Here is an 11,089-nt window from a genome sequence, read left to right as displayed (position 1 = left end):
TTGCAGCAATTTATTAAGTATAAGTCCTCAAGAATTAAGACTATTATGTGGAAACAAGTAGTAACTGAGGATACTAATAGTAAAGAAATTGACATGCACAATTTCTTTTCTTTTTTTTCTTTTTTTCTTTTTTTTTTTTTTTTTTTTTTTTCGAGACAGGGTTTCTCTGTGTAGCCCTGGCTGTCCTGGAGCTCACTTTGTAGACCAGGCTGGCCTCGAACTCAGAAATCCGCCTGCCTCTGCCTCCCAAGTGCTGGGATTAAAGGTGTGCGCCACCACGCCCGGCAACATGCACAATTTCTAAGAATACTAAAATATAATCTTAAACCATAACTGTTTTGAATATATAAAGAACAAGATTATATATCCAATCTATCTTATATGTAGGACGTATAGACTGCCTGAGATATAAATCTAGCATGGCATTGCTTTAAGATGTCTACGCACTCTAGAACAATATATTAAGTGTTCAAAAACAGCCTTCTTAAAAGGACAGCATTTTATCTTATGAGTTGTATATGCATAAGCAATTGCAAATTTGTGAATAAATAGCATCCGAGGGACGAACAATCTTAAGCAATTGTGAGCTCTGAGATATAATATTGACTATTAATATACAAATTAAGGTTTGATTGTTCAGCATTTTAAAACACCATCCACAGCACACAACTTAATTATCTGTGCTAAAGCAGGGGGAAGCTCAAAAGAATAAGCACATCTACTCATTTCCCATAGAGGGGTTGCTTTTTAACACAATAATTGGGATGCATGCATGTATGAATTTATAGAAGATACAGAAGCATGCAAGAAAAAACAAATTTTAACTTATCTTATAATATCGATTGTCAATTTTATTTAAAATAATGGTATGCAATAGATCAATTATTAATATTCTGTAATAACTAAATTAATTGCTGTTTGTAAAAAGGAACAGACACTTTTTCAGGTTCCTAAGACACAATTTTTGTTATAAGTTTTCCAAAATACACGAATATATCCTGCAATTCTTTATTAGCACCACAGTAGTTTTAATAGGTTTTTGAAACTGTGCTTGAGGTGAGCACTACCTCGGCCCTGCCCACCTGTCTTGGGCCTAACACTCGCTGGGCACCTCAGAGAGTTCATTTGCTTTCTTTCTTTTTGGCCCCACCCGAGCCAAACCTCTGCAGCCTGCCACCATGGTGTGCAGAGCCACTCTGAAAAGGACTCTGGATTTCAACCTGCTGCTGAGACCCTCATCTCCGAAGCAAAGGCGGTGCATGTCTTTTTCGGTGCTGCCTTCGGCTGCTGTCACTGCCACCACCTTGGCCTTCCTCTTAATCATGGCCTCAGTTCCAAAAACCAATAAAATGGAACCACGGTCCTATTCCATTATTCTTAGCTGCGGTATCCAGGTGGCTTGGGCCTGCTTTGAACACTCTCATTTTTTTTCAAAGTAAATGCTTTGGGTCCTGAGGGACACTCAGCTAAGAGCATCAAGGGGGCGCTGAGAGGCAAGGAGCAGGGACGGGCAGTGACTCGCCTTGCAGTGACCGCCTGACCGCTACCAAGATCCAACTACAAGCTTTTTAACTGTAGCAACTTTAATATACACTATTGGAGCTGGAATTACCACAGCTGCTGGCACCAGACTTGCCCTCCAATGGATCCTCATTAAAGGATTTAAAGTGGGCTCATTCCAATTACAGGGCCTCAAAAAGGAAACTGTGTGCCCAAAGGCCCTGCCCCATAGTAGTCAGCAGCCACTGGCCTGGAGGATAAGAATAATGTTTTTTCTTGCCAAAGAATACAGAAAATAAGGGGATAGGAAGTCACAGCAGGCAAAATACTTAGAAGTTACCTGATTCAAAACAAAGTAATGATTTCAAAAGGATTAACAGGAACCAGATAAATGTTTACAGTAAGGATAAAGTGGCTCTGCTTAGGGTCAGCTTAATGACAGCTAAGGTTTTAATTAAACTTCCCTTGAGAGGCATTAGCTAATAAAATACTTTCCACTTAGAAAACAATATACACTGAAAGATTCAAACTCTTGGCTTCTTGATTATAGCTCACAAGAAGCAAAACTCTTTACAATTATCAGAATGCAAAGGAAAAACAAACCTTTAAATCTATCATAACCTTATATGAAGTAGGCAAGCCAGATTGTAATGCCTTTATAAATTCTACAGTCTGATCCTTTATAAACTTTGAATATGACCTTGATTAAAACAGCATCTGGCTAGATCTGCAAAGGTGCTCCTTAGGTAAAAGAAAATTCTCCTGGAGACAAAGGAAGGCAAGTTTCAAGAACTTCTTTAGGCACACCATTTGCAAAACAAAAGAAAGTCACACAAACCTTGCAGAGGCTGCTCAGAGCTTAGTTTCTCCTGCCATGAGGACAGATTTTAGAACTACTAAGTTTCTTTTGCAATATTAGACCATAACTACAACCTTGGGAAAGCAAAACCCAATTTCGAAACAATTTATCATCTTTAGAATCAATATTAGAAGCACTACTATTATACTATGAAGTTTGGCTGCCAATTTATACTTATGAATACATGACAGTGCAAGCTTTCATGATTCATTAAAGAGACATTGCTTTAAATCTTATCATTAAATTTAATTTTTAGGATAAGAATCACAATAAATATTATCTCAGCTAGAAGTATCATAGGAGGCCCAGTTTTTTGGCCTTTTTATGCCATGTGTTAGAAAAGACTCCTGAATTGCCAATTTAAGGCTAACCTTCTGTTACCAATGTGACAATTATTTAATCCTAACCAATAACTATGAGCTAATTGTGAAGACACACAGAGCACATTACCAGTAAAAAAACCAAATGAATCAGCTACACTTAGACCAATCAGAGAATATTAATTTTTCTAGCTATAATTATAAAATAAAAAGCACTTTGTCATTAGCTAAACGCAATAATCAGGAATGCAGAGAATTTTCTTAGGACAAAACCATCTGTCAGCTATTTCGCCCCAAAACCATGAGGCTGCAGACTCGATTTAAAAAACAAACAAACAAACAAACAAAAAACAAAACAGTTTTTCTAGCAGGGGCCCTCCTGCTGTGCCTGATCCTGGCTAAAGCATATGGCTACTCTTAGCTTTGCTATACCAGAAGAGAAAGTTTTAGTCATCTTTTATTTTCAAATATGAAAACAGAGAACATTCATTCATTCAACTAGACATGGACATACATGAATTGAACATGTGAACAGACCAGTGCACCAGACATTAGACAAGACCTTAGACAAAAACACAAAGAGGGCAGAGAACTGCTGTAGGGCCCAGAGAGTACAAAGCAGGGTGTCACCTAAAATCTCTCTCTGCTTCTGGACATTTTCCTCCCACCTGATGCAGTTTCTGACTGCGCCCAATCTGCCTGATTATTAAATCCAAACCCTTTTATCTCTCTGACCTAAGAAGCAGCTTCTTGAAACTGCGGCCAACTGCCTGTTATGTTCCTAGATTCTGATATCTCACTGCTGAACCTAAGTGAACCCAGCACTTGGGTTTAGCACTGTTCTAGCTTAGCCTGTACCACACCTGGCAACCTTTTGCCTGTTGCTTCTCATGTTCCGGTACGAATTTTCTGTAATTCTTTTCTTCTTCCATGGAGTGCCAAACCAGCAGTGTCCTCTGCCTTTCCCAGGCCCCAAGTTGAGCACCAATTTTTGGGGCCAACCTGCAGCTCTCATGTCTGGGTTTGAGCCTGGGGGGCATCTTGGAACTGAAAGAAAAGAGGGAATGTAGGCGGGTAGAGAGTGAAATGGAGCCCAGATAGTATTCTGATCAAGACTCAAATGTTTAATAACAATCTGTACTTTATAAAGAGGGAAGCACATCCCCAGGCACGCCCAGTTCCTTGTGAAGTTGTCAGAATTGGCTTTTAGCAGGAACTCGCAAAAAATCACAGTTCAGTTTTAACTCCGGAAGATCTTGGATCAGGCAGGTAGCAGGCAGTGTAACATCGAAGGAGAGTGATGAGAAGCAGCACAACAGGTGGCTCTGCCTCAGTGGCAAATGGTCTGAACCAGCCTGGCTAGGCTGGAAGGAGGTTACAATTGTGACTTCAGAAATTCTGTTACACATTGATTCTTAAAGGACTGCATTTTTACCTTCTTGGGGCCATTTGGTGGTCTTACTTCCTGTGCTTATCAATCACATATCGCATGATCCTTTCAGACAGTTAGGGTGTGTATGACACCCTTGTTCTGAAGTGATAAGCTTGAAGATCATTTGGGTAATTAATGAATGTCTGGGGTTTCCTGGTCCTCAAAGAAATTGTGTGCCTGTGTTTCATGAACACTGAGGAGTATCTTACACGTTTGATATTGAGTGAGTACATCTGAAACAAATCTCTCTTATTCTTGGAGAAATTTGTGAGGCAAACTGTTTCTAGACAGATAAGATTGAGGCCAGTTAGGCTATTAAGAAAGATATGAGGATTCCTGTTTCTGAATAGACAGATCAGAAGCCCCATTGTTCATGCAGCAATTTGAAAATGTCCAGTTCTGAAGCAGTAGGTCAGAAGCCAACTTGAGAATGACTGGAATTCAATTGGCTTTCTCCTTTAGAAGAGTAGGCCTAAAAAATATGACCAGATGAGCCCTTGAGTATGATTTGAGCTATATTTCTGGTTTTGGGAAAGTATGAGTCTTCCTGATTCTGATAACATAAATCTGAGGACAGATTTTTAGAAACACGGTTTAGAGGATCCTTGGATAAAATGAGAATGTTGGAAGTATTCATAACCAGAAATTATTGAGAAACAACACCTACAGTCAGAAAGACTTATAATGTTGAAGAAAGCAGAATGATCAAGCATATCATGCATAGTAGGGGAAGATCAAGAGTCAATTTGAGGAATACAAAAGGCCTGAACATTTCCTTATCTCATCTTTATGGGAACCTAGAATATCTATATCATGTAGGCCAGGCATCAGGGTAATCAATCCCCAACATGCTAGAAGGAGGTTCACAGCTAGGTCTCCTGATAAATCAGCTCACTACTTCTGAACACGAAGTACATGGCTTCTTCATTTCTGTTGACCAGCTTAAGGCATATTTTCTGGGTTTAGAGCTTTTCTGGCTATTCTTAGGCTATAAGAACTCAGGTGCCAGATTTCTGTTCTTTGGACACAGCTTCTGAGTTTAGTGGAACAGAAGAAGAATTCTGTACACTTTAGATAGTGGAAGTTGATTTGTTACCAATTATGTCAGATGATGTATGTCTATGTCCACATTAGTCACAAGAACATATTCTTCTCCATGGAAAATATTGTATATAATATCTTTCTAGCTATAAATTGTGAGCTCTTCCTCATGAGAAAGGGAATGCCTGCCATGCTTTAAGTCAGAGGGGCCTTTATGATACCTCAGATGTTTATCTGAGGCAACTATGAATGGAAGTCATACCTTTGACAGATGGTTGATGAGAAGAAGTTCTAAACTCCTGTTTTTCATATGGGGCACAAGATGGGAAACATGAGGGTGGCTTCTATATAAAGAATAAGTAAAGAAACCATAGAAAGTGAATATATGGCCCAGGCTCATCTACTGACATAGGCTGCTTTATTGGTTTTATTTGGCAGGTTGGGACTCTCTTGAGCCAACTTGGGAAGAAAGGGTAAATTCTAACCTTGGTTAGAGGAAAAATTTTAGATTCTGTATTGTCACAAGGAGCATCTCTGAAGTCCAGTTTCTTTGATGGGAAATTTAAGAGGACCTCTGCTTTATCCTGAAAAATTCTTAGGATGTCTGAAACAAGGGGGCATATCTAATGACCTTATGGTGAGACTAGCAGAGCCTGAGGCCACATTGGTCAGACTGAGAATGTCTGATATCTCCTTTGGGGAAGAGGATAGAATTAAAGCTCCCCTTGGCAGTGGGGTACTTTGGAGACTGTATGGGAATTATTGTGAATATGTGTGGCTTCTTATGACAGAAGGGTTACAATTGTGTACCCATATTCATAATGGCAGGCTGTGTCTCTCCCTTGGCAAAAGAGGGAGATCTCAGGTCTCCTAGATGTGATATGATATGTCTAAATTTTCCTTAATTAACAGGGAAGAACTTGATACTCATTTTTGGAATTGGAACATATTTGATTTCCCATGTGATTGCAAAATCCTGGCCCCCTCTGGTACTAAAGGAAGTTTTTTCTTCCCCTTGGACAGAAAGAGCATGTTTTAAGTGCTCCTCAGTACAAACAGGGAAGCAGACATCCTCTTAGCCTGATGATGAAGACTTGACACTTCCATTGGAACTGTTTCCATCTGGAGATTTCTCAATGCTTTCTTGTTTGTAGGAGAAGTTTTGATGGATCCTTGGTTTCACTGCATTCCACTGTCTTCTCCTGATAGAGGTCATGTGCCTGGGCTTCCATGAGGAGAGGTAGAATGCCTGAGACTATTTTTGAGAGGAAGTCATTCCACTGCCCTGTTTTGCACATATGGAAGATGTTATGTGCTCCTGGGGAGTAGTTTTTGGTTTCTTATTTTTTGAAAAATTAAGAATTTCTCTGTCCTCTTTTTAGGAAAGAGCATCATTTGTTACTCCCATGTTCTGAATGGGAATCTTGAGTGTCAGCTTGGTCAGAAGTGGCATTTTTTTTTTTTTTTTTGGTTTTAGTAGATTTGGACCATCTATTGATGTCTTGGGGGCATGGGAGAAATCTGAGTCCATCCTTATGAGATCATGAGGATTGGTGGTCTCCTTTGGCAGAGGCAGAAGTAGAAAAGCTCTTTTTGGCCTCTGATTTAAGTCTTGATACCGGTTGTTAGATCTGAAAACTCCCCTGCACCTTTTGTAAGGATTGCATTGTTCTCAGAACTCATCTAATGGCTGAATATTGAAGCCTGCTTGGTCTGAAAAGGCATGTCTTGATATTGTTTTCTTTTGTTTAGAACTTCTGGTGACACATTGGGACATTGGGGATCCTGTGCTCAGTTCAATTGTAGGCTGTGAGCATCCTCCTCTGTATTTGTCAGGCACTGGTGGATCCTCTCAGGAGACAGATATAACAGTCTTCTGTCAGTAAGCAATTGTTGGCATCCACAAAATTGTCTAGAGTTTGGTGATTGTATAAGGGATGGGTCCCCAGATTGGGCAGTGTCTGTAAAGTCATTCCTTTAGCTTCTGCTCCACACTTTTTCTCTGTAACTCCTTCCAAGAGTATTTTGTTCCCCCTTCTAAGAAGGATAGAATTATCCACACTTTGGTCTTTGTTCTTCATGAGTCTCATGTGGTTTGTGAATTGTATCTTGGGTATTCCAAGCTTCTGGGCTAATATACACTTATCAGTTTTCCGAGGAACTGCCAAACTGATTTCCAGAATGGTTGTACTAGCTTGCAATCCCACCAGCAGTGGCAGAATGTTCCTCTTTCTCTACAACCTCGACAGCATCTGCTGTCACCTGAGTTTTGAATTTGGCCATTCTGAGGTGGAATCTCAGGATTGTTTTGATTTTCATTACCCTGATGACTAAGGATGATGAACATCACTTTAGGTGCTTCTCAGCCATTCAGTATTCCTCAGTTTAGAATTCTTTGTTTAGCTCTCTAACCCATTTTTAATAGTGTTATTTGGTTCTCTGGAGTCTAATTTCTTTTGTTCTTTACATATATTGGATTTTATCCCTCTATGTGATGTAAGTTTGGTAAAGATCTTTTCCCAATCTGTTGTGTGCCTTTTTGTTCTATTGATAGTGTCCTTTGCCTTGCAAAAATTTTTGCAATTTTATGAGGTCCCATCTGTCAATTCTTGATCTTAGAGCATAAGCTATTGGTGTTCTTTTCAGGAAATTTCTCCCTTTGCCCATGACTTTGAGGCTTTTTCCTCACTTTCAATTCTACTAGATTCAGTGTATCTGGTTTTATGTGGAGATCCATGACCAACTTGGACTTGAGCTTTGTACAAGAAGATAAAAATGAATCGATTTACATTCTTCTACATGCTAACTGCCAGTTGAGCCAGCATCATGTGTTGAAAATGCTGTCTTTTTTCCACTGGATGGTTTTAGCCCTGTTGTCAAAGATCAAGTGACCAAAGGTGTGTAGGTTCATGTCTGGGTCTTCAATTCTATTCCACTGATCTACCTGTTGTCACTGTACCAATACCATGAAGTTGGGTTTTTTGTTTGTTTGTTTGTTTTGTTTTGTTTTGTTTTTAAATCACAATTGCTCTGTAGTACAGCTTGAGTTCAGGGATGGTGTTTCCACCAAAAGTTCTTTTATTGTTGAGAACAGTTTTATGCTATCCTAGGTTTTTTGTTATTCCACATGAATTTGCAAATTGCTCTTTCAAACTCTGTGAAGAATTGAGTTGGAAATTTGTTAGGGATTGCATTGAATCTGTAGATTGCTTTCAGCAAGATCGCCATTTTTACTATATTAATTCTGTCAATCCATAAGCATTATAGTAGAATCTGATGTTCTTTTTTTTTTAATTCCTCAGCTTCTGTATTTGTTTCCCTTTTCATTTCTGATTTTGTTAGTTAGGATATTGTCTCTGTGCCCACTAGTTAGTTTGGCTTAGGTTTTATATCTTTTGTTGATTTTTCTCAAAGAACCAGCTCCTGGTTTGTTTAATTCTTTCTATAGATCTTTTTGTTTCTACTTAGTTGATTTCACCCTTGAGTTTGATTATTTCCTGCCATCTACTCCTCTTGGTAGAATTTGCTTCTTTTTATCCTAGAGCATTCAAATGTGCTGTCAAACTGTTAATATTTGTTCTCTTCAGTTTCTTTTTGGATGCATTCAGAACTATGACTTAAGGCTGCTTGCATTGTGTCCCATAAATTTGGGTATATTTTGGCTTCATTTTCATTAAACTCTAAAAAGGATTTAATTTCATTCTTTATTTCTTCCTTGACAAAGTTGTCATTGAGTATTGTTCAGCTTCCATGTATATGTGGGTTTTATATTGCTTATGTTGTTTTTGAAGACCAGTATTAGGCTGTGATGATCTGATAGGATGCATGGGATTATTTCAATCTTCTTGTATCTGTTGAGGCTGGTTTTATGACCAATTATATGGTCAATTCTGGAGAAGGTACCATGAGGTGCTTTGAAGAAGGTATATTCTTTTTGTTAGAATAAAATGTTCTATAGATATCTGTTAAATCCATTTGGCTCATAACTTCTGTTTGTTTCACTATATCTCTATTTACATTTTGTTTCCATGATCTGTCCATTGCTGAGAATAGGGTGTTGAAGTCTCCCACTATTATTTTGTGCAGTGCAATTTGTGCTTTGAGCTTTACTAAAGTTTCTTTTATGAATGTGGTTGTCCTTGCATTAAGAGCATAGATACTCAGAATAGAGAGTTCTTCCTGGTAAATTTTCAATTTGATGAGTTTGAAGCATCCTTCCTTATCTTTTTTGATAACTTTAAGTTGAAAGTCAATTTTCTTCTGTATTGGAATGGTTACTTCAGCCTGTTTCTTCGGACCATTTGATAAGAGAATTTTTTCCAGCCTTTTATTCTGAGATAGTGTCTGTCTTTGTCCCTGAGGTAGGTTTCCTGTATGCAGCAAAATGTTCAGTCCTATTTCTTTATCCAGTCTGTTAATCAATCATTTTATTGGGGAATTGAGTCCATTGATATTAAGAGATATTAAGGGAAAAAACGATTGTTGCTTCCTATTATTTATGTTGCTAGAGGCAGAATTATGGTTTTTGTGGTTATCTTTTTTTATATATTGTTAAAAGAAGAGAATTTCCTTGTTTTTCTAGGGTGTAGTTTCTCTCCTTGTGTTGGAGTTTTCCATTTAATGTCCCTGGAAGTCCTGGATTGGTGGAGCGATATTGTGTAAATTTGTTTTTATCATGGAATATCTTGGTTATTACATCTATGGTAATTGAGATTTTTGCTTGGTATAGTAGCCTGGGCTGGCATTTGTGTTCTCTTAGTGTCTGTATGATGTCAACCCAGGAGCTTCTGGCTTTAATAGTTTTTGTGAGAAGTCTGGTGTAATTCTAATAGGTCTGCCTTTATATGTGACTTGACCATTATCCCGTACTGCTTTAATATTGTTTCTTTGTTTTGTGCTTTTCCTGCTTTGATTATTATGTGACAGGAAGCATATATTTTCTGATTCAATCTATTTGGTGTTGTGTAAGCTCTTTCTTTAGGTTAGGGAAGTTTTCTTCTTTAATTTTGTTGAAGATATTTACTGGCCCTTTAATTTGGGAATCTTCACTCTCTTCTATACCAACTATTCTTAGGTTTGGTCTTTTCATTGCATCCTGGACTTCCTGGATGTTTTGAGATAGGATCTTCTTGTATTTTGCATTTTCTTTTTTGTTGTGTCAATGTTTTATATGGTATTTTCTGCACCTGAAGTTCTCTATTCTCTTTCTTATATTCTGTTGGTGATGCTTGCATCTATGATTCCTGATTCCTTTCTTAGGTTTTATATCTCCAGAGCTGTTGGAGTTTTCTACTTCTTTTGTTGTTTCCTCTTCCATTTTTAGATCCTGGATGGTTTTGTTCAATTCCTTCTCCTGTTTAGTGGTCTTTTCCTGTATTTCTTTAAGGGATTTTTGTTTTTCATCTTTAAGGGCCTCTACCTGTTTTCCTGTATTTCTTTAAGGGAGGTATTTATGTCCTTCTTAAAGTCCTCTAATAGCATCATGAGACTGCTTTTCCAGTGTGGTGGAGAATCCAGGACTTATGCTGGTGGGAGAACTAGGTTCTGATTATGCCTAGTAGTCGTGGTTTCTTTTAGTAAGACTCTTGCAATTGCCTTTCACCATATGGTTATCTCTGGTGTTTGAAGTTCTTGCTGTCTTTGGCTGGAGCTTGTTCCTCCTGTGGGACTGTCAGCCTGTGTCAGCACTTTTTGGAGACAAACTCTGGCCTAGCAGTACTTGTGTACAGAAGGCTCTTGAATAACCCAAGTTCTGGGTGCAGATGCTGACTGGAAGGATCCTGTCCCAGCTGCTCCACTGTTTTTGAACCCCATGTGCTCTTTACTCCCCAGCTTCCACTATCACACCTTTGAGCCTGGGAGTGAAAACACTCCTGGGAGAACAGGTCTCTCCTGGCAGGACCCATGCACAGCATGTGTGGGCAACCTCAGCTTGCA

Source organism: Mus caroli, unplaced genomic scaffold (assembly GCF_900094665.2).
Source record: "Mus caroli unplaced genomic scaffold, CAROLI_EIJ_v1.1 scaffold_7801_1, whole genome shotgun sequence".
Taxonomy (NCBI): Eukaryota; Metazoa; Chordata; class Mammalia; order Rodentia; family Muridae; genus Mus; species Mus caroli.
The sequence above is the reverse complement of the archived record's forward strand: the minus strand, read 5'-3'. Positions refer to the sequence as shown.